General features: G+C 35.9%; 1 long non-coding RNA gene across 1 annotated transcript in view; it reads left to right on the top strand.

The window, feature by feature from the left end:
• The first annotated feature begins 997 nt into the window (after window positions 1-997).
• Window positions 998-22,178, top strand: part of LOC150106529 (uncharacterized) — a 53,205-nt gene continuing 32,024 nt past the window's right edge. The window contains exon 1 of the long non-coding RNA XR_016548314.1: window positions 998-1,131. This is a non-coding gene — a long non-coding RNA (uncharacterized LOC150106529). The remainder of the gene's footprint in view (window positions 1,132-22,178) is intronic.

The following is a 22,178-nucleotide window of genomic DNA, read 5'->3' as shown; positions in this document are numbered from 1 at the left end:
TCGCTATCGCGACATGATAATCCAGTTTTTTGTGCCTAAATTGCAAGATATGGAGGTGGACGACATGTGGTTTCAACAAGACGGTGCCACATGCCATACAGCCCGAGAAACAATTCAATTACTGCATGAGTTATTTCCTGGTCGTGTAATTTCCCGTTTTGGTGATCAGAATTGCCCGCCCAGATCATGTGACTTAATGCCGTTGGATTTTTTTCTTTGGGGTTTTTTGAAGTCTACGGTTTATGCAAACAAGCTCAAGACCACCCACGCTTTGAAGGAGGAAATTGAGCGCTGTATCAACGAAATTCAGCCACATTTATGCAAAACGGTCATGGAAAATGTCGACAAAAGAGTGCGTATGTGCCAGCAAAGCCGTGGAGGCCATTTACCCGATATGCTATTTCATGCATAACCCTATACTGTATACTTTATGAATCAATAAGAAATTACAATTTTTAATTAAAAACCTGTGTTTTCTATTAAAATTACTTCTTGCGTGAATTTTGGGACACTCTGTAGAAATACGTACGAACGAAGAACTACCAATCCAGCCAAATTCATTCACTGTTGAATTGCTATTATCAAAATTTGGAGTGATGTGTAATATTTTGAAATATATCTCGGTACTGTAAGTTGATTATATGAATAATTATGCGCTTCTAAAACCACGAATAGTTTTTAACCCTGTATATATACGATGTAATGCGTGTGCAATATTTCGAAAAAATGTAGTTTCCTTTGGTGTATTACAGCAGGAATATGGGTTGCATGATTATCAAGAGTTCCGTAGAACTGCTTACATAGTTCTTTTCAATTCTATTTTAAGTTATGAGGGTGTCATCTGAAGATAACCACTCCTGTTGCGTTTATAGTAGGAGGACATGCGTGGCACAAACAGGAAAAGATGAGCTTATCGTGAAGCAAAAGCATACATTCAGAAAAGAAACATAATAAAGTTGTATAGAAACATAATCAAGTGGTGCCAGGCAGAGACAATGTGACAAGGCTATCCAGGCTATTTGTGACCGTGATTTCAAGGAGATCTACAAGGGGAAGCTAATAATACAGAGGGGACATTGGAGAGCACTCAGAAGTGGCACTTCCCTGCTTTCATTTTTCACCTTTTTTCAAGTAAGTAACTTAACGTTTTTTTTTTGTTTTTTTTTTGTTGTCGTTGTTAGTGGTGGTGGTGTTATTATTGTTGTTATTTTGTTTTGTGTGTAAGCATGGTTTTAGCAACCACTTCCTGCTTTCAGCCAGTCATCTCAGTCTGTATACAGTGTTTCATATTTGGGTTGATTTCCTATTCGGAAATAGTTCCTGACCTGTATGTTCACAAAAAGCTGTTTAGAGCCAGTTACCATTTGGTTATCAGCAGGCACCAATGTAGATTATCTAACTGGACAGGCAAGCAGTATGAACACATAAATCACTGATATCATATAACGGAGGAAGTCAAACACAGAGAGCTATACACGGTGAGATTACCCAAATATAATGCGCACCTTTTCAGAACTTTAAGCAGATAATTATTGGATAGAAAAGTTGATTAAACTTAAATAAGTATACTTAACCTTAACTTCTGAAAACTGCTAAGAAAAGCGCTAAGCATTCTGTTAATCTCATTCTTTGTTTAAAATCTCAACACGATTTTAATACATTAAGCTATATATGATAACATTATTTCAGTGTTCACTCAACACGAGGTCACATGGCAAAATCTCAAACGCAACCTGTTTCAAAGCTAAGCGTGAAACCCGAGAAAGGTTAAATACATGTCACATAGAGAAGCTGTAATTATACTCGTTAATGAAAGCACTGAAGCTGGCTGAAAACCTAGATAGGCATTTGCCATCACACATGCGTGGGCTCAAGCACCAGTCGCTGGAAAAAAGTGAGAGAGAGAGAGAGAGAGGTCGACGACCGAAAGGTAGGAAGAAGTACGAAATTGTGGCGAAATACGAAATCCTCATTCAGTCGACCCTAATGCATTTATCAGAAATAATTTCTCTACTCAGAACTGCAAACAAAATGATTTGATACCGGAAATGACAGAACTGAAGGCGTATTTTTTTCTTGTTTGATCTCTTTTTTCCACTCGCTCTCGCGCACGATAATTTCCCATTACGGTTGCGGAGAGCAAAAAGTTCTGTTTACCTTATTTATTTTGTAGATAACTTAATAACCATCGCTCTTGGAAAGCTTTTGGATTAGGCGTCTTTTTTTATGGCCAGCTAAAACATTAATATCTCTCCGAAAACCAAAATTGCAACCTGCGTAAGGCTTTAACCCAATCGAATAACAACTTTTCTGTTATTTGGATTGGGTTAAAGGAACCAGAATAACTGAAATAATTATTGTGTTATCGTATTTTTATTTATACATTGATTTCCTACTGAGATCGTATGATAAATATTGAATATTATACGGGTTTCAATAAAAGAATGACGGTATTTTAAACTGTCAATTGTTATAGAAAAAAAAAATAAGTAAAATATAAGATACAGCAGTAACTAATATTATTTACATTAGTAAATGACAGTTTTTTTTATATATCTTATTTGGGATAAATGCCAGTCTTGTTGGCCGACACCCGCTCTCCAATCAACGCAGAAGCTGCGGGTGCAAATCCCGCTACGGGGATGAAAGTTTATAATGCGTAGATTTTCTAGTAGATGCATTTCGCCTCCCAGTGTGAGACGAAATGCATTTACTATACACATACCATCCCTCTTAATGGAGGCGTAAATAGTTTGGAAAAAAAAAAAAAACACATCTTTCGTAACTAGAGCAGGTTTCAAACCACGGTAAGAAATGTACAATATCTTTACAACGTTTCTTGGAACCTATAACTAAGGTATCGATCCAATATCTCCCGAATAACTGTAGTTAGAGAATGTAGTGAACCCACTCACTTTTGATGTATATCACTTTATCCTTGACGTAATCCTATAGAAGAAATCTACGAATGTCGAATTCGGAGGACAAGTCGGCTACGAACTTGGTCCTTTTCTTTCCGACTACCTATTCAAGAAATGGATATCCAAAGAAGTTCTTGAAGGTATTATAGGCTAAGTTTTACCAAATTCTTTAAACTGATTTACCATTCTTGACAACACTTTTATCATCACGTGGATTACTTTAATAATTCGTCTTAATTCTCGTTGCACATGAATAAAAGTTGTTTCCCATAAGATACAAGATGATGATAGTTGAAAAAGTATCCCCATCTTGGCACAATGCTTAAAATGGAATAGGATTACAATCCGCATAAAGCTCTTTCTTTAGGTGACAACTATCTTAACTATCTTGTGTTAGGTAACTGTCAACAATTTGGTTTGAAAAATACTTGCATTTAAAATATCGGCATTCTTTTGTGGAAACCCTGTATTTATTAATATTATTTTGATCTTTAACTATGTTAACTATTGCTGGTCCTAAACCCAGAGAAGAAAAGAGCAGGTGGAAGGAGATCGTAAAACTTTGCAAATTATGGAGAGCATACTGATATGGAGGCAACGGGAAACTACCTTGCTCATAATCATCTCCCTAGTATGGTAGCATATAGCTACCCCCACCAGCCGTATGGCAGAAGGGAATATATATATAGATAGATGCTGAAATGAATCTCATGAATATTAGGGTGTTCTTCGTAGGTGATGCACTGCAGTGGCATCCGGCTACAGTGTGAAATAACCATGGCTCTACAAAAATGCTGGGCGTGTGCAGTTAAAGAGAGATGTCCAGAATTTAAGAGTAGCGACGTGACACGCTGGAACATTGTCAGGAAGAGGTATTGATTTAGTGAATAGAGTGAAGAGGAGGAGAATTATAAATAATCTGGGAGGCATAAATGAAATATGTAAACAGTAAGTGACTGAGTAGAATTAATTGGAATAGAAGTAGTTGGGCTCTCAAAGGACAAAAAAAAAAAAAAAAAAAAAGAGACAGTGATAGAACTGTGGAATATATGAGACCATTATAGAAAATAGCATATATTTTGAGTAAACGGCAGATGGTAATCGAAAAGGAGTGAGAAAAAGCGAACTAAGAAGTGTATATGTCAAGAAAAGTTTACAGCAAGTAATGGAATGTATGAAAAGTTGGACACAATGGAAGGAGAAAAAGAAATTTTTAGGCTTGCAAAGATAACGAGAAAGGAAGAGTAAGGATGGAGAGCATGTAAGGGGTATTAACAGTAAAAATCAAGAAACATTGATAAAGGAGAAGAAGATAAGAGTCTCAAGAGGGGTGAGATGATTTGCTAAAGACAAAGAACAGAAAAGAAGAAATAGGAGCGTTAACCAAAGTTTTGAAGATAGAGCGTTTCCTGATGTGATCTACGCTAATAAGTAAGATGCATAAATTCGTCACGACTCTGTAAGAGTAGAAACAGTAAGTTACATAAAAAAAGTCACTGGAAAGAGCGGTGGAGAAAAGGCCAAGACAAGAACTGGCATAAACGACATTTTTTCTATGCCTGGCAGATAAATTGTCTAGTCAACATTTATTGTTAACTGAGGAAATTATTAGACAACAAAAAAATGAATACGTTTTTTATTGACCTGGAAAAAGACAATGATAGAGTTCCAAAGGAAGTAATTTAATAATTATTGGCTAGAAAAAGAATTCCGTGCAAATATATTCACATCATTAAGGATACGTAGGAGACAACAAATATGAGAAATGGTTCTGAAAAACAGAGATGTTTCATGTTTCAGAAAGAACGACTCTTCGCAGTGGTAATAATGTAGTTGCTGAATGGTGATAATGAAATGAATGATATAGAAGAACTACTATGATGGTGGCGGATGATGTGGTACTAATGGGCCAGTCAAGAGAAGATTAAAATGGTAATTTTGGATTGTGGAATAAAAAAAGGTAGAAGCCAAAGGGTGAAGAATTAGTATGGAGGACAGAAGATATGATATGCACACTTCGTGTGAGAGAACAAATACGGAGGTACTTCAGTTGGAGTTACTGAAAAAACTGGATGAATCGAGTCCAGCAGGCTCAATTTTGCAAAGAACAGTCGCTAATGGAATTAAGGTGGCTGGATGAGGTGATTTTATTCTGTGATTGTAGTGCTGATAAGACTTAAAGGAACATTTTATAAGAATGTGCTCAAACCAGCTATAATAACAGCACAGAAAATGGGGGGAATAATGTAAAAGACATTAGCAAAGACTGAAAGTAGTGGAGATGTGGAGGATGAGCTGAACGTGTTGTATCAGAAGAAAAGAATTAGAAATAATGTTATCAGAATGAATCAAGGGCTAATCATTAGAGGAAGAAATACACGAAAACTTCTTAAGATAGTTTGGTCATGTCAAACGGAATTGCAACATCTAATTAGAAGAATAACAGGATTACAGCGGATGGAGCTCAGAGAAAAGGTTCGATTCTAATCGTCGACTAGAGGAACTTTTCCTTTTCTGTTTTTTTCAACTGGCACTTTTTTGAAGTAAGAAAAAAAAACAACTGATTTTTAATCCTGCAACTCAGCACAAAAAAAAAAAAAAAAAAAAAAAAAAAAAACATGCAACAAACACTGTAAGTAAATACTGGTTAGGATAAGGAACAGGAGATGGCGCAATTACTGTAGTCTCCTCGCCTTCAGACAAGCTAGAAACGCACTTATTTCCAACGATAATGAAGGTGGATCCCAGTCGTTAACCGATTTCCAAAAGTTAGACCAAAAGTGCCCCACCTTCTCCCTTTAGGGAATAAAAAGGTGCTAGAAACATATATATATGTAGACCTCGGTGATGGGTAATATTCTTCGTCGGGTGTGACCACCACCACACCTTGCTTAATGTAATCCTGAAACAGTATTAAAAAAAAAACAGAGCAGTATAGTCTTCAGAGCAGGTTACCAGGTTTATCAATATTGGCTGAGTAATATACTATAGGTTTCCTCGATGAGTGAGTCCGATTTAAAAAAAAAAAAAAGATAGTATTTTGGGTTTCTAGCTTATAATGAATTGGAAATATATCTGTATGCTATACAAAAGCTGTCAGACACATTAAGAAATATGTGATGTATTGTGCCCTTTGAGATTGCCACTTGATTAAAAATAGGCTCCAAAATTTTAAAATACTTAGCAGCGCTTGTGCATCAGCATGGGTAAAAAACTGCACCAGAAATCTTCGAGATCTTATAACTTGCTTTCAGAGAAATGAATGAAGAGAATTGATATATATATATTAGTTTTCCAAGTTCCAATGTGGAATGATGTCTGTTGAAGAGACTGAACTTTGGGGAGAAAACTGAAGGTGAATTTAATTCTTTACTCGCAGCATTTTCTGAGCTTAAGAAGTTTTCTGGGGTCTACAGGAAGTTGTGTAACGATAACTTCTGAGAAGTGGCACTTTTTTTTCTCGTTATGACACTCTCACTCTTCTTTCTCTGTGGAGAAATGCCTGGTTTAAACTCTCACGACTGCTCTTCCACGATCTTCTTACTCTTCATATGATCTAGCGCCCTGAAACTTTTTTTAGCTCAAAATTCAAGGTGACAAACAAGAAAATAAGTTTTGAATACGTCATCGTGTTGTAAGAATAGCAGGCCATACTTGTCAAGTTCAAAACACAGCGTTTCTGACAAATGTTTTTAACAATGGTATGAACACTAGGTTCGTTCGCTGACTCATACTGAAAGAAAACTACTTACAAGTAAAAAGCACAGATCAGTAGGCAGATGGGGTTATCTCAGACAAAAAGAAAATGCAACGCGGAAATTTTTTATTTTTTATTTTTTTTAATTACAACTTGAATTATATAATTGTTACAATATATATTGTATGAATTGAGAGACAAGATGAATGTGGATAAGATGGATAGGAAATATTGCTTCTTCTATTTTACAGAATTATACTCATAATACTGAATGTGAATAATGATGTGCAAAAGAAATCTCTAATGAAATATTGTGTCGTTTGACTAATATCTATTCCCAGGAAATTAATTCATCCGAAGTTTGTGCATAGAAAAACTCAGGAAAGACGGTACTCATATTTACTTATACGTAGCACTGATATTATATAAAACAGGTGGCTCTGGAAGTTTCTGACAATACGTCACAACCTACTTCAAAGAATTTAATATCGACCATAAATGCTATTTTAAAAAATCATAGATAGCAATTGGCTAAAGAAGGGTAGACAAAGAAAGCAGGAAACGGATGTCCATTTCAACAATCTCATTTACCGTAGTGCACACAGCATGTCAAGCATGCCAATGTGACGTCATTTGTCAACTATAATACCCTACCTCCCCCCCCCCCTGCAGCATATGCTGCAGTAGTTAGTTGCACGCTAGACGAACTATAGCATATTGCTGACGCCTTCTCTCTCCCCCCCCCCCCCATCCTATCCATTCCTTTGTAAATCGGAAACGAAAATATATATATAAATCACGTGACACGTTTCTTACGTAAGGTTTGAAATTGGAATGAACAGGAACAGCTTGGTGGCGTGAAAAAGGGTTATCTCGCTCTGGTGACTATGCTACTACATCCCAGCAGGGAGCATGCAACTACTGACAGTCTGCAAAAACAATGTCATTAAATGCGTGGGAGCAGCTGGTATCGGACAGCTGATAACGGTTGTGGTAAAGGTTCAGAAGGTGTATGTCGCATTCATCTGACTTTATATTAGCAAACAGCAACCTCTTATTAGTAGCCTCAAAATCTCGCAGTCACACACATGCACTCATATCCTCGTATATGTTATGAACATTATATGCTCTGTGTTATTCTGTGTACTTCGCCTTTGCCAAGTTGTTTTCAGGAAACTTTTTTTTAGAATATTTTAAGACGTCATTATGCATAACATGTATTAAATCAAATGTCGGGGGGGGGGGGAAGAATAAAACCCATATATAGTCTGAGAAACATAATTAGTACTAATTCTATCATTTTGCAGTAAAACTACTAAGGAATATCTTTACTATATACATATGTTCTTACATAAGTAATGAATGAAATTAAAAAAACAACAACTATGTATTAAATTGAAAACCATTACATATATCTGATTGTAATACTTAAGAGAGATCATAGAACAAATTTCAAATGCATTTTCTTATTCTTCAAGGCCTATCAGTAACAATGAAATTATATCTGCTAAAATTGTTCTTTGTCTGAATGAATTTCAGTGCACAAGAAATAGTCTAATTAATTCCAAAAAACAAAACAGTTGCAAATAACAACAGAATCACTATTACCATCATTTTGACTGAAACTGTGTACGAGAACATTAGTAAACTTTACACATGTGATGCCAGAAAAGAAAAAAAAATATGGAATATTTTATTATTGAGAATGATAATGACATTTTGGGTATAGTCATTTTTTCACTTACTATACTAGGATTTAATAATCCAAGTATAATTTAAAACCTAGGATGTTCTGTTTGAATTTATGAAAATATTTAGTTTAATGAGAACTTTTTCGAATACCGTACAATTCATCCTTTAAATAGTAGTTTATATATGTATATATATATATACAATATATCAACTAATAATACATTTCACAGAAGATATTAAAGCCTGTCAAAGGCAAAGGAAGGCGGCGGTGATGTATATCTGTAACAGTTTAAAAGTAATTCTTAAAAAAAAAAAAAAAAAAAAAAAAAAAAAAAAAAAAAAAAACACGTTGCTATATCCCTGTAGATTTGTTGGTATTATCTCCATGGTAGGAATGGATTCGAGGTCTACCAAATTGGTAGATTATGACTATGTCATATTAAGAGCACAGACATCTTATCTGCCAAATTATGCAAAATTAAACTATATCCTTCATTTCTTGCTCAACAGAAAGCGTTTGTTCTACCCATTGCAAAAACAAAAAACAGAGGTCTAATTAAAATATAGAAAACTATATTCAGCAAACTGTCGCGATATTTGCTTTTTGATTGAAAATATCTAGGGTCGAATATTAAGTTTCCTCATACGAAGGTGGCAGGGTTTTTACCTCTTGTAAGCTCGTTTTTAAATCCTGGAAAACAGGCAAACTGGCAGAAGAACAATCGCAAGCCTTAGTACTTCGACTATAATTTCAACACCGCCCCAATCCAATCTAGCTTTGACATCAATTTGTGATTTATCGATTACTATACATGTATTTGCATTTAAAACATATTACACTTTTGACATATTCAATTATGTCGAATTTGCATTTTACAGCATTTACGAATTTTCCTCATACCTCACCGGAAGAACCTTTTAGTTGAAACCACAATTTTGAATTAAAGCACTGAAGCAAGTAGGAAGGCCTATTTAGGACTCGGATGTGCAGCGATAAGGCCGAGATTATAACGAGACAGCCAGACAACAGTGATGATATTTACTACTGTTGCTAATATCTTTAATAACTGATGTCGCGTGAAGAGGAAAGGAAGAAACAATGAAACATGTGGCAATGTATTGTTTATTCTTTCATTACTAATATCACTTATAACCATTAGTTACTGCAGCATTCATTAAAGAGAGTATCTTATCTTCGGTAGATCTAATGTCCTCGCTTACATCCGTTAAGGCGGGAAAGTGTTGTGACAACGGACAGGCATATCCATTTTTCAAAACTGCGAAGGTCTCTCATTGTAATACACAAAGGGCACACACGAAAGTATCTTCAATTAATATTATTAATAAGTGATTATAATTATATACGGATATTATTTCTGGGAAAACTCCCATGTTACTCCTCTTAACAAACTATTATATTTACGGCTATTTTGCCTGCTTCTGTTTAGGAGTGCCCCTGTTTAAATGTCATTGGCTTTTTTACTCACGGATTCTTAGGGCAGTGGGGGGGGGGGAGTTTAGACAATGTGGGAGAATTAAATAGAAATGGAAAAAACCCGGTTTTTTTTTAATAATATATATATACACATATATTATATTATTAGGGATGGGCTGAGCGTTTTTTATATTTATATAGGGTGGGAAAGGGTGAATGGGTTGAAAACAGCAACTGATTTTTAGAGGGGGGGTTGACGGGGTGCGGTCCGTTTCGACTATGCTTGGTCGTCGTCTGAACACATGGAGGAAGTCGTTTTTTACTCACGGATTCTTAGGGCATTGTAGATGTATATTTACCAATAAATATATGTAGCATAAAGGAAGAGAAATTTACACATACCTTTTTCTGGGTGTTGTGGGCTTTTCTTCTTTCTTCTGCGATGTCCAAACTACTGTGTGCGTGTGGGGGGGGGGGTAGGCAATGTGGGAGAATTAAATTTACACATTGCCTACCCCCCCCCCACACACACACAGTAGTTTGGACATCGCAGAAGAAAGAAGAAAAGCCCACAACACCCAGAAAAAGGTATGTGTAAATTTCTCTTCCTTTATGCTACATATATTTATTGGTAAATATACATCTACAATGCCCTAAGAATCCGTGAGTAAAAAACGACTTCCTCCATGTGTTCAGACGACGACCAAGCATAGTCGAAACGGACCGCACCCCGTCAACCCCCCCTCTAAAAATCAGTTGCTGTTTTCAACCCATTCACCCTTTCCCACCCTATATAAATATAAAAAACGCTCAGCCCATCCCTAATAATATAATATATGTGTATATATATATTATTAAAAAAAACCCGGGTTTTTTCCATTTCTATTTAATTCTCCCACATTGTCTAAACCCCCCCCCCACTGCCCTAAGAATCTGTGAGTAAAAAAGCCAATGACATTTAAACAGGGGCACTCCTAAACAGAAGCAGGCAAAATAGCAGTAAATATAATAATAATATACATTTTACTGAAGTACTTCCACAGTAAGGTCATAATGTAGAAGCTCTTAAGTCTCTCCCCCCCCCCACACACACACATTCCAAGAGTTAGACTTCCGAGAGTTTTTATTTAACTAAACTTCACGGAATAATTGTGGAAGAATATAAGCAGAGGCCATAAGAGCATTAACGCTATTAAACAGAGGGAAACATACATTCAGTATTAATGATATCGCAATAACATTAAGTAATTAAATTTATATTGTCGAAATCAAATTAAAAGCGATTTATCCATATTTAATAAAAATATATATACTAGAATCATACCATTATTGGCAGAGCAAGACGACAATTTTTTCACTTTCTATACAAAGACGCTTCCTCTGTGAGAGGAAAGTTGGAAAAAAAGACCCTTCTGCCTCCTCTGAGATCGGTAACTGCATTTGAAACATGTAGCTGTCCCTGGGTATTTCAACAACAGCTGACCACTTACCAAAATACGTTATTTTTTCCACGTCATAATCAGCACTTAGAAATCGTTTACACCTTTCACTAACTCTGCATAGCACAAAATTTAAGAATTACCTATTTTACTGGTAGTAATTTTAATATGCTAATGAACTTTTTTTTTTTAAGTGCAAAAAGTTCACTAGCACACTGAAATTACAAATTGAGATTAAAATTAGCAACTTCAGTGTTTGGTGTTACTTTTTTTTAATTGGATTTTTACATGAAAGAGAGACTATGTGGCATGAAACTGATTATGTTTCAGTTCAGTGTATTTGGTTATTCAACACAGTGGCGCACCCTGGAGGGGGGGGGGGGAAGGGGCCTTCCCCCAAAGAAAAAGGAAAAAAAAAAAAAAACTAGAAAATTTTCCAAAAATCTTTTCCTAATTAAAATTCATTTTTTAAAATTTATGTTGTGTCGTGTCTTCTATTTCTATACTACTTATGAATTAACGATCATTGCAGATGCTCAGTCATAGGTCGTATGCGATGCGTAATGTGTATTATCAAATCGCCTACTGAACTCCCCCCCTCCCCCCCAAGATTAAATCCTGAGTACGCTACTGATTCAACATATGCAGATTAAAGAATTTAAGACAGAATAAAAAATAACAAAACGGACTTATGGAAATTAAAGAAATAAAAATATGAAAAAACAGTGGAAATTATATTAAGAGCTTATAAAAATGAATCTGAAACGGAAAGAAATAAAGTGCAGAGAAAAAAAAATAAGATGCTTAAGCGAGAAGTAGTGAAAATGTGTGGGGGTGGGAAGGGAAAAAAGAGATCAAATGGTGATGTGACCCACCGAATAAGGAGTCTCAATACAAATCATGCATGCAGTTTATGAAAACTCGAACAAAATAAGATAAAAAGTTAAATGCTACACAATAGAATGAAGCGGAAGTTAAAATGTAAAAATAAATAAATAAATGAAAAAAAAAACAAAAATCATAGATGTGCTATTCAAAAATAAACGAGAGAATATATATAAAAAATAACAACTAATATACAGCAAAATAAAAATAAATAAAAAAACCGACGTCAGAAGAACCTGCATTATTAATTCACAGAGATTGAATTCTGCTAACAGAGAAAAGTCAGATGAAAACGAATGAGTTAATTAATTAAATTTTAAATATTAACAGTGAGAATATCTCAGTAACATCAGTAATCTTTTTCGATAAAAGTTAAAACAGATAAATCCTTGTGATTGATATTACAATAAAAATGCTTGGACACATTGTCTTGAGCAAATTTTATATACCAGATGTGGCTACAAAGTAATGAGACAAAACAAGCCCTTTTATTACGAAGTTGTCTTTATTCAAAGCCTTTGTATTAGTAATATATTGATATTGCTATCAGAATCTGCATCGCTTTCTTTTGAATACCCTTAAATATTTCTCTTCTCAGACATCTTTCAGTTATGGAAAGAGTAAACAAGTCATTCGGGATCAAGTTTACAGAATAAGCCAGGTGATCAGGCTGTGCGAAACCGTTTAGTGGCGAAATTTGAAAACGTTTCATTGACAACGCGCTGCGATTTAGGATACTTTCCTTCATATTCGCGTTTGCCATCCTAATTTTTCTAAATTAATTATCCAACTAGTAATTGGATAATTACTAGTTGGATAATTCAGACTACTTGCTGACAAAACATCTTTCGTTTTCAATATTTTTTATCGTCCCGTGAGTGATTCGAAGACCGTGTGCATTGTCAATGACATCTTTTCGGTCTACCTTAGACTTTATTGTACCGATCGAAAACTCTTTGATCCTATAACTTCATTCAGCAGTTTAACACGGAAGTCCCAAATTTCCCACAAAATTTAATGCTAATTCACTGTTCTAAATAACCATCGCTCGTATTTAGAGCGACATTGCAAAACATGCCTCTTTTCTACATGGCAATTACCAAGAGAAAACTAATTACTACATGCCTGTTTCCAGTGCAAGTGGAAATATGTTTTATTTAATTTGCAAGTCGAATAAAATACGCTTATTTTATACTCTTATATAAGTGAAAAATACTCCTGCTCACCGTATACAAATTACTCAGTAAAATCAATTTGATTAATTTAATTGTTGTTGCTCTGCCCTTCACGTAATATATCCAAAAAAGAAGAAGAATTTTTTTTTTTGTTAAGAAAGCAATATATTTTTGATTAATTCAAAATAATTTGCACTATATGAATACCAAAGAACTTAGGTTTTTAAATATGAATTTCTTAAGCACAAACGAAGTGTTCATAACCTCCGTTTCTCAGTCTGCCTCAAGGTGGTGATTTGGTAGAGAGAGAGAGAGAGAGGCTTAGAGAGGGCGGATGAATGAGTTGGAAGTATAGTCTAACTACAGCCTTGAAGCTTCGGAATATCGCCTTCTCTAGTAGCACGTGCAAATATGCCATCTATTTGGTTTATGCTGAAAGTAACGTTGGTTAATTATGAATGATCTTTGTGAGCCATGTTGTAAATTATTATGAAACCTTCGCACTTGTCAGAAAGACGTGAGGGAGACCTCGTTGGTGATATCATATCACTACGAGGATCGCATTGCATTCCACATTGTAAACAGGTCTTCATATACATTAATATTTAGAACAATAATACAATTCGTGTTTTTAATATTAGTTCAGTTTAATATTCTCCAGTCAACTGCTGGAGAAATAAATCAGAAAAATTAACCATCATGCCTAACGAATCTTTTTCTGAATTCTTTGCATCTTTTTAGGTTATTAGTACTGCATTTCTGTTGAAGCAATTAACAAGAGTTATATTCATTAAGAAATTACTGTACTTATTGATGGATGATTTATAAACATAAAAAAACAGCCGAACTGATAAATGTGAATGATAAGGAGATAGTCATGTCACTTATTAAGACTAGGTGTGCTATGGAATCAGTGAATCGATAAAGCAATCGTGATGTACAAAACACGAGTTTTAAGCGGTGAAAATGAATCGTACTAAAGTTAAGAAGTAGGCAGGGGAATTTTTCTCAAAAAATGTGGTCAAATAAGGAAAGTAGTAACGAAAGTATTTGAAATTCAATAAAAATTTCGAAGAAAAAATATTAATAAAACTTTTATTAGCAATATGCCATCATAAATATTTAAATAATCATCGAAGTCACACAAGGGAGAGTAGACATAGCAGCAGGAAAGTTGGAAATATCCTTGACACCATAGGAAATCTATCAATTTCAAACGGAAAAATACCGTCAGTATTTTTTGCTTCGAATTCATTAAAATATTAAAAAGTAAGCGTTAATTTAATCGAACATGAAGTAGAGGTGTAGTAAAAATTATGTTGTAAAAATTACGCTTTACAATTTTACAACCTAACACGTGGGTACTCCAGCTTTTCTCGAATGCTGCGCTCCAATGGCAAATATACTGTACGGCCCGGAATAAAAGCAGAGAATGCACACTCGTTTACAACGCTACACTAGAAATGGAAGCCTGGGTTAGAGATACAGTTCTTTAATTTATTTATCTATTATAGAAGTGAAATCAAAGCATATCAGTCATAAGTTACTTCATGCAACTAAATACAATTAGTGCATCAGAAATCAAATTAGTCTGACTTCATTAAAAGATGGAAATGTGATGGTGAAAGGAAACTCAAGAAACAAGAACAAGACTGTATAAACTAATGCAAAAAGACAGGAGGGTGCTGACAAGAGTTTCTCCACTGTTTTTTCACAATAGATCAGTAGAATCAGGTGATTTTTCTTAATCAAAGTTCAGGGGAACTACAGTTCTAGAGGTATGCGCAGAGCATTTTGGGTAAGTAGATGTACTACAGGGTTCCCTGTACTACATTAGTACAGCGTACAGCATTGGTACTTGTTGTCTTGTGGTAAACAACAACCCACAATTGAGTAATGTATGGTAGTCGGTTCCAGAAGAACTACTCTAGAAGTGGTGCTTCTAGATATCAAGGATTTTGTATTATTTCTGAAATTATTATTAAAAGCAAAAATTCTGGTTATCTTAGAAGTTTTTATTTATAAGAGACTGAAAGGCATGAATTGAGGAGTAGTGAATACTTGTTTCTTCAATTACCAATGAACTCCTTGAAGGCAAACATTCCCCCCCCCCCCCAACTTGTAGTAGATAACTGTTGTCACCTCTGACAGTCTTATGTCGCAAATAAGGTTTACTAAAGCCAGCCTTTATGTGCTGCATGTACCTTAGTATATACACTTCTTGGAAAGAAGTCAACGGACAACATAGTGAGAGGAATAAACAGTCATTGTGCCCACCTTAATAAGATGTAGGACATCCTTTTGCTGCGATGACTGCAGCAATCCTAAGAGGTATACTTTCCACAAGCGTAGGAGAGCGATCAATGAGGATTTTAGACAATTCTTCCTGTAGGCAGGTAATGAGGTCCTGAACTGTTGTGTGGCGGATGTCCCTTAACCTCACCAGACGTTCCAACTCATCCCACAAATATTTCAGTAGGGTTGAGATCTTCTGCGGAGGCCAGTCAAGTGTGGTGACGTTTATGTCCACAACGAAGCAGTTCCAGCAGCAGGACACGCATTGTCCGGAATGTTCAGCTACCTTCGGAGTTCAATGTTCGTGGCACCACAAACAGAGATCCAGGCCAAACAAGGAAACACAGGACCATACCATCATACCGCCACCTCTGAATTTCACAGTTCGGGTTACACATTCTGGTAAGAGACATTTACCAGGCATCTGTCATACCCAAAATCCTTCCATCTGCTCGGTAGAGGATGTAGCATGATTCGTCGCTCCATAACACAGCTTTGAAAGCTTCCACGTCCTATTGCACAAGCTTTCTGCACCACTGAAGACGACGCTGCATATTGGTTTAAGTAATGTGGGGATTGCATATTGCGGTCCTTCCACGGAAACCCATGTTGTGAGCCTCCCTTCTGAATGTTTATGTGGAGATTTGTGTTCCAGTCGATGCACGGAATTACACCGCATTCAACCTGTCGACCGACGAATGGCGGTTTTTACATATTTGCCTTCGTAGCACCCCACGGTCATGTTCGGTGAATGTGGTGGGTCGTCCACTGCGGGGTAGCACTTGCAGTTGCATCCCTCCGCTTCCATCTCGTTATGGTATTACTAACTGTTCAATTGGAAAGGCCTCATTTGTCAACAATTTGCCAAACAGATAGTCCTGCAAAATGGTATCCTGTCACTCTTCATTCAAACTCCGTTAGTTCCCTTCTCGCAGCCATTTCACCCTGACACAGTTGCTCTGACTTGGGAGCATCATATTCCTCCAATTTATCCCGGCTACAAAGACGTGACTCGTTACATGGCACAATGAACCTTGCCCATGGAATGTCCGCTGACTTCTTCCCAAGCAGTGTAAACACTGATTAGCCAGTCAATAGGTATCCTGAGGTATTTGCAACACATAAAGTCCGGTTTTAGTAAATCATACTTGTGACGTGAGACGAACTGTCTCACGAAGTATTGGATTCTATGGACAGTTCGTTGCGACCATTTCAGACTATAATAAAGCAGATACCAAAGAATGTTTTTTGTGTGTGTGCGCACGCCCGCGGTAAACATCAAGCTCTAATTGACTTTGAGTATTGTATGGTAATCGGTTCCAGAAACACCACTCTAGGATTCACCAATAATTATCGTTCCAACAAAAACAACAACACTATAAAACAGCTGACCACCAAGGAATTTCTGTAGCTGCAAATAGATAGTTGAAATGAAGTCAGTGTAAGGTTAGAAGAATTATATTGTCTAACAGATGGAACATTGGTCAAATGATATACAATAGAAAAGTTGTTTGTAAAAGAGAATACTGAAAGATATAATGTGTCAGAGATGCGGGATAGCAGTATATGTTTTTACCGAGTTTCACTCCTGTCAGCTAAAACAAGCAAGTATGAATCAATGGACCTATGACGCCAGTTGACAACACTATAGGAGTGCTAATATCAGAGAGTTATTTTGTTGTTGTTGTTATACCAGCTAGATTCCATGATACTGGAGCGACGTCTGAATGCCACAGCTACTTGAACATTGTGGTCGATCCAGATATATCCCTCCATAAACAGAGTTTATCTATTTGCGAGGGGTTACTTCTAACGAATATTTGGGAATGATTTTAGAAGTATTTGCTCCTAAAACCACTCCGAATATGTTAGATTATTAAATGGTAAACAACCATGTTTTACTGGTCTTTTTACGCTTTATTGGTCTTCTCAGTTATCAGATCTAAATCCAACTGAGTATCTGAGGTAGCTTTAAGATGAAGAAATTTACGGGCAGCATCTCAAGAGATGCTTTTGATGCCGTGTAGAATCCGTGTGCTTTAGAAATGATGCTGTGCTAAGGTCTAAAACGGATGCTACCTGCACTCAGGAAGGTGCGCCTAATAAACTGGCCACTCTGAGTGTGCATTACAATCAAGAGTCACGACAGTGACTCTAAGTCAAGTATTGTAGAGAGATATAGTTATTACAAAAATGATCGCTCAAACTCCACCTGCTGTAACGCCGGTTCCAGATTGAATATTATCGATCTGCAATTTATTCGATAGAGGTGCTCAATAGGATACAGTCTTCGAAATTTCATGCATTTAAAGAGCTGGAACAGTTTAAAAATAGAGGAGGAAGAAAACGAACCAAAAAGAACACTTTTCTCTACAGGTCACATCGTTCAACTAATTTTGACCATTAAATTTAGATATTCGCACTTGCTGACCTGAGAATTTCAGCACAGTCAGACTAAAATAAAGGAAGATTGTAAGGAATCGCTTTCTCTGCATACTTTTTTCCTTGTTGCATCGTTCAAATGATTTCACTTATTGATACTTTGACTATTTTACTTATTTCATTTAAAAAATTAGTGATAGCCCATATTTTAAAAAAAAAAAGTGAGTTAAGTAGTTAGAATGAAGGTCGCAAATTTAGAAATTTCCATCTGAAATTCAAACAATATATATATATATATATATATATATATATATATATATATATATAAGGCATCAATGGCCTTTACATATATAATATTTATGTCTATACATGCACCTATTTCGGGAGAAGACCCTTCTTTTCCCTCAGGCTGTTTAGAGGTTTGTAGTGAGCTCAGCATGTTGCAAGACAGTTTTAGCACCGGAAAGCTTGGAGCTAAAAACATCTTTAAAAAACATATCCTAAAGGATCCTGTAGCTCAGTCAGTATAGACGAAGCCCTTTTGTCGGAACGACCGGGGTTCGATTCCCGTCCATGACGTGAGGAACCTTTATCTGATTCTTTCGAGTAAAGGTGCGTTAACGGTCTCATACGGAGGTGAAGGGTCTTTTCTCCCGGCAACTCGGGTTTTTCATCCCTCCAAACAGGCAAACCGATCCCGTGAACACACATGCTACAGACATAAGATACACAGAAAGGCATAGGGCCAACCACCTTATCCTCGAGATGGTCGCGGTTGTGAAGTCCATAGCTAAAGAACCTTAATGGTTCGTGAAAAGCTTAAGGCGAAGAAAACATATCCTAAAACGTCTTTTATAACATATTCTGCTCAAATTCCTTTATGTACGTTAGTTATAAAACCATGTTAATTATATTCTGCTTAAATAGCTTTCTTTTCTGTTAATATCCTCTTTGCACCTTTAATCAAGGACAGCTGTATCAATCTGTAAATTTACATTTAATGCGGATCAAACTAGATTACTGGTGCAGCTGTGTCGTAACAAAGTATTATGAAACAAGTTTGGATTTGAACTACCAGCGGGTCGTGTTTAAGCTCAAACGGTGTTAGCTGCGTGGGAGACGTGGTAGGCGTTCAGAACTATTCTGTTGGAAGGTTTATCGTTTATCTCTTGTCGGGTGTTGAGTGATGTAGTGTGCAGTGTTGTCGATGTAGTGAGTGGGTATGGAAACGATACGCTCTCTAGTGTGAAGCATTCATCAAAGGCAATATTTCTGCCTCCCTCTCTCATCTTCTTCCATATCACACGACAGCTGTCTCGCCACCTCTCATTTTTCAGACTTACCGTGACATCTTATCTGAACTAATGAGCGTCTACTTGGGGGTTATTTACTGCATTTCTAGTCACGTTATTACATCCAGCTATCCATTCATCTATACACAAATACAGTATATAGATATATCGGCCAACAAAATTCTGACCTAGCAGTTGCGCAACGGACGGCGTCACTTTAGCAAAATATGGTAGAATTCATATTCTAGATGCCCTACTTAAACACTCAGAAATAACGTGACGTAAATTCTGAAAGACGAACCCCCCCCCCCGACTTCTCCATTTCCAGTTAGTAAACTTTGTGTTCTCTTTCAATGATATCAGAACAGAGATTTCGTAAATGAAAATTCCTGCGCAAGCGTAAAGAACGATTGATGAGCTTGTTGCAAACAACGCGAGGTTCAAGGTCTCGTTGTACGCAATTGTTTTGGGATGTTACAACGTCTGCATCCATGTGACGTCTAATTTCAGACGTCACACTAAAGTTGCCACTTATTTCCAGGACACAGCTTGGTGTCCTTACATGGTACTAGTATCACATTTACAGCACGTCTCTAAAGAAGGGGGTTTTTAAATTTTTTTTTTAACGGAATATCTCCCTCTTTGATGTCCTCGGTATTATACGTACATTCTCCTCCCAGCACATTATATTTTCTGTGTATCTTTGACTATACTGATAACACGATCCTTAGCACGTGGGGGGGGGGTGAAGGGGAGGAGATTTAGCACTTTACTCATAGATCGTATAAATGAAATAAGCTAAGCATAAAACGTAAAAGAAAATATTTATAACATATTACATGTCAACACTAGGCAAATATATCTGGATACTTTCTGAAAATCTAATCTCAATGTGCATATAACATGGAAGGAAGCAATATTTTTCCATAAGAAAAGTGATGTAGTTCAACATTCCAACAATAAATTAACATATTAAATCTGAGCTAGCGTGTGCGGTAATTAAATTATATAAAATATAATGCAAACTAATATTAAATTAAATCTTTACTTTGTAGACTTATTTAAATGAGGAGTAGTGTATTATTTTGGATAGTAATTTCCTCATTTTCTTTCTAATCCAGTGAAGTGAAAAAAAATGAAGAAGAAAAAAGAGAAGAAGGATAAAAATTTATTTTAATTATGATAAACGGAGCAGAATTTATTTAAAAAAAAATCCAAATAGAATTCTCACGTATTTTAATGTGGTTTTATTTATTTATTTTCTGATTGCGTGAATGGCATTGGGAAATTGTAAATAGGCTGCTGTCTTACAAACACAAACTAGTAATCATGATATCGCAAAAATAAAAATAAATAAAATTCTTTATCGATGTAGTGAATAAGAACAATTTGTATAGAAACAGCGTTAAAATCAGATGAAATATCGCGCAAGAGTTAATGGCCATACAACAAAATTAGTGTTCGGTCCTGGGAATTCCTATGCAACTAGAAATACTTCATGTAATTGCCCAATAAACAAATCCCAAATGCCTCAGAAAACAATACCTGTTCTCCATTCCTTGCTGTGAAATCAGGAAAAATTCAACACAGAATCCCATTTTTTGTTCCATATTCAAAACTATAATTTTCATTATATATTTGAAATATGCAAATATAATTCCAAAGAGCAATATGACCTGATGAGGACATCAGGAAACAAAGTTTGCTATTCTGTTTTACACTTTTCACTCAAGAGAACGTTTTATGTCGCATCATCATAACATTTCGAAATGTTAGAGTAGGAAAACTTGGCAGTGATGAACATTTGTTAGATCCTCAGCGAGAATCTATTTCTAGGTCTTGCTTCACATTATTCGTAATTTCCCCTTTCATATTTCCGACGGAGCCTTCGTAATGCAGTAGGAATAACAACGATTGTACTTTTGGTGAAAAGACTTGGTTTGAATCCTGTCTAGGACGCGAAGAACCTTTATAAGAGCTTTTCAGCTGAAGGTAATTTAGTCAGTTTCACATGGAGATGTCCGAATTTTTTCTTCTCTGAAAGCAGGCTTCTCCTTGAATAATAACCATTTTTGCAAATATAATACACTCGTACCATCACCGTATTTCTGATATTCCGTTATTCCTGTTTAAATTGATTCGACAATTATTGCATATGAATTATTGCATATGACAAATATTGCAGCTATACAGAAGTACGCTCATCCTCGGTGGTTACTGATTTCAAGTTAATAATGCCTCAATTACCAAAATATGATCTGCCCACATGAAAACTATTTAGAAATAGCCAAACTTATCTTAAGTGATAAAGATGTTATATTTCATAAGGTACCCGAGGCAAATAAGGCCCGGCGTCTAATAAAGCCCGTTTAAAAAAAATCACATTTACGGTAAGTTGCGCCGGTTTGGTTTCTTACACACACACAGAGGACGCAATGAGCAATGGCAAATCAGTGACGACATATTGTCTAGCGACTGTATTGTGTCAGTTTGACCTAGACCTTTGTGGAAGGTAGTTGTGTCTTCCCGTTTAATAATATTACGCCGCAATAATTCGTAAGTTTTAATTAAAAATATTGTTCTTTTCGCATTGTTTTTATTTTTAAATTGTTCTTTCAACATTCAGATTTATGATAAAAAAAACGTTTTAATTGACTTTAATTCATATTTTACGTGAAAATTGATGTGATCTAATCTAGTTCGCGGCGGTTAATAAGGCCCAGTAAATTTGTTGATGGGCCTTATTAAGCTGCTATAATTTATGATTTTATTTTTTGGTGATTGCTCATAATAGTTACTTATTTTATTGCTAAAGGCCTCTGAAAATGTCAGAAGTTAAGAAGAAACGGGGTCTTTGGACTGATGAAAGACTAGAAGCAGCTATGAAAGCTGTGCAAAGAGGACAACTATCACAACGTGCAGCATCAGAATGTTATGGAGTACCTAGAATAACATTGAGAAACCA

Source organism: Typopeltis vanoorti, chromosome 5 (assembly GCF_054136105.1).
Source record: "Typopeltis vanoorti isolate ZY-2024b chromosome 5, IOZ_Tvanoo_1.0, whole genome shotgun sequence".
Classification (NCBI taxonomy): domain Eukaryota; kingdom Metazoa; phylum Arthropoda; class Arachnida; order Uropygi; family Thelyphonidae; genus Typopeltis; species Typopeltis vanoorti.
This window is presented reverse-complemented; position numbering and strand designations above follow the sequence as displayed.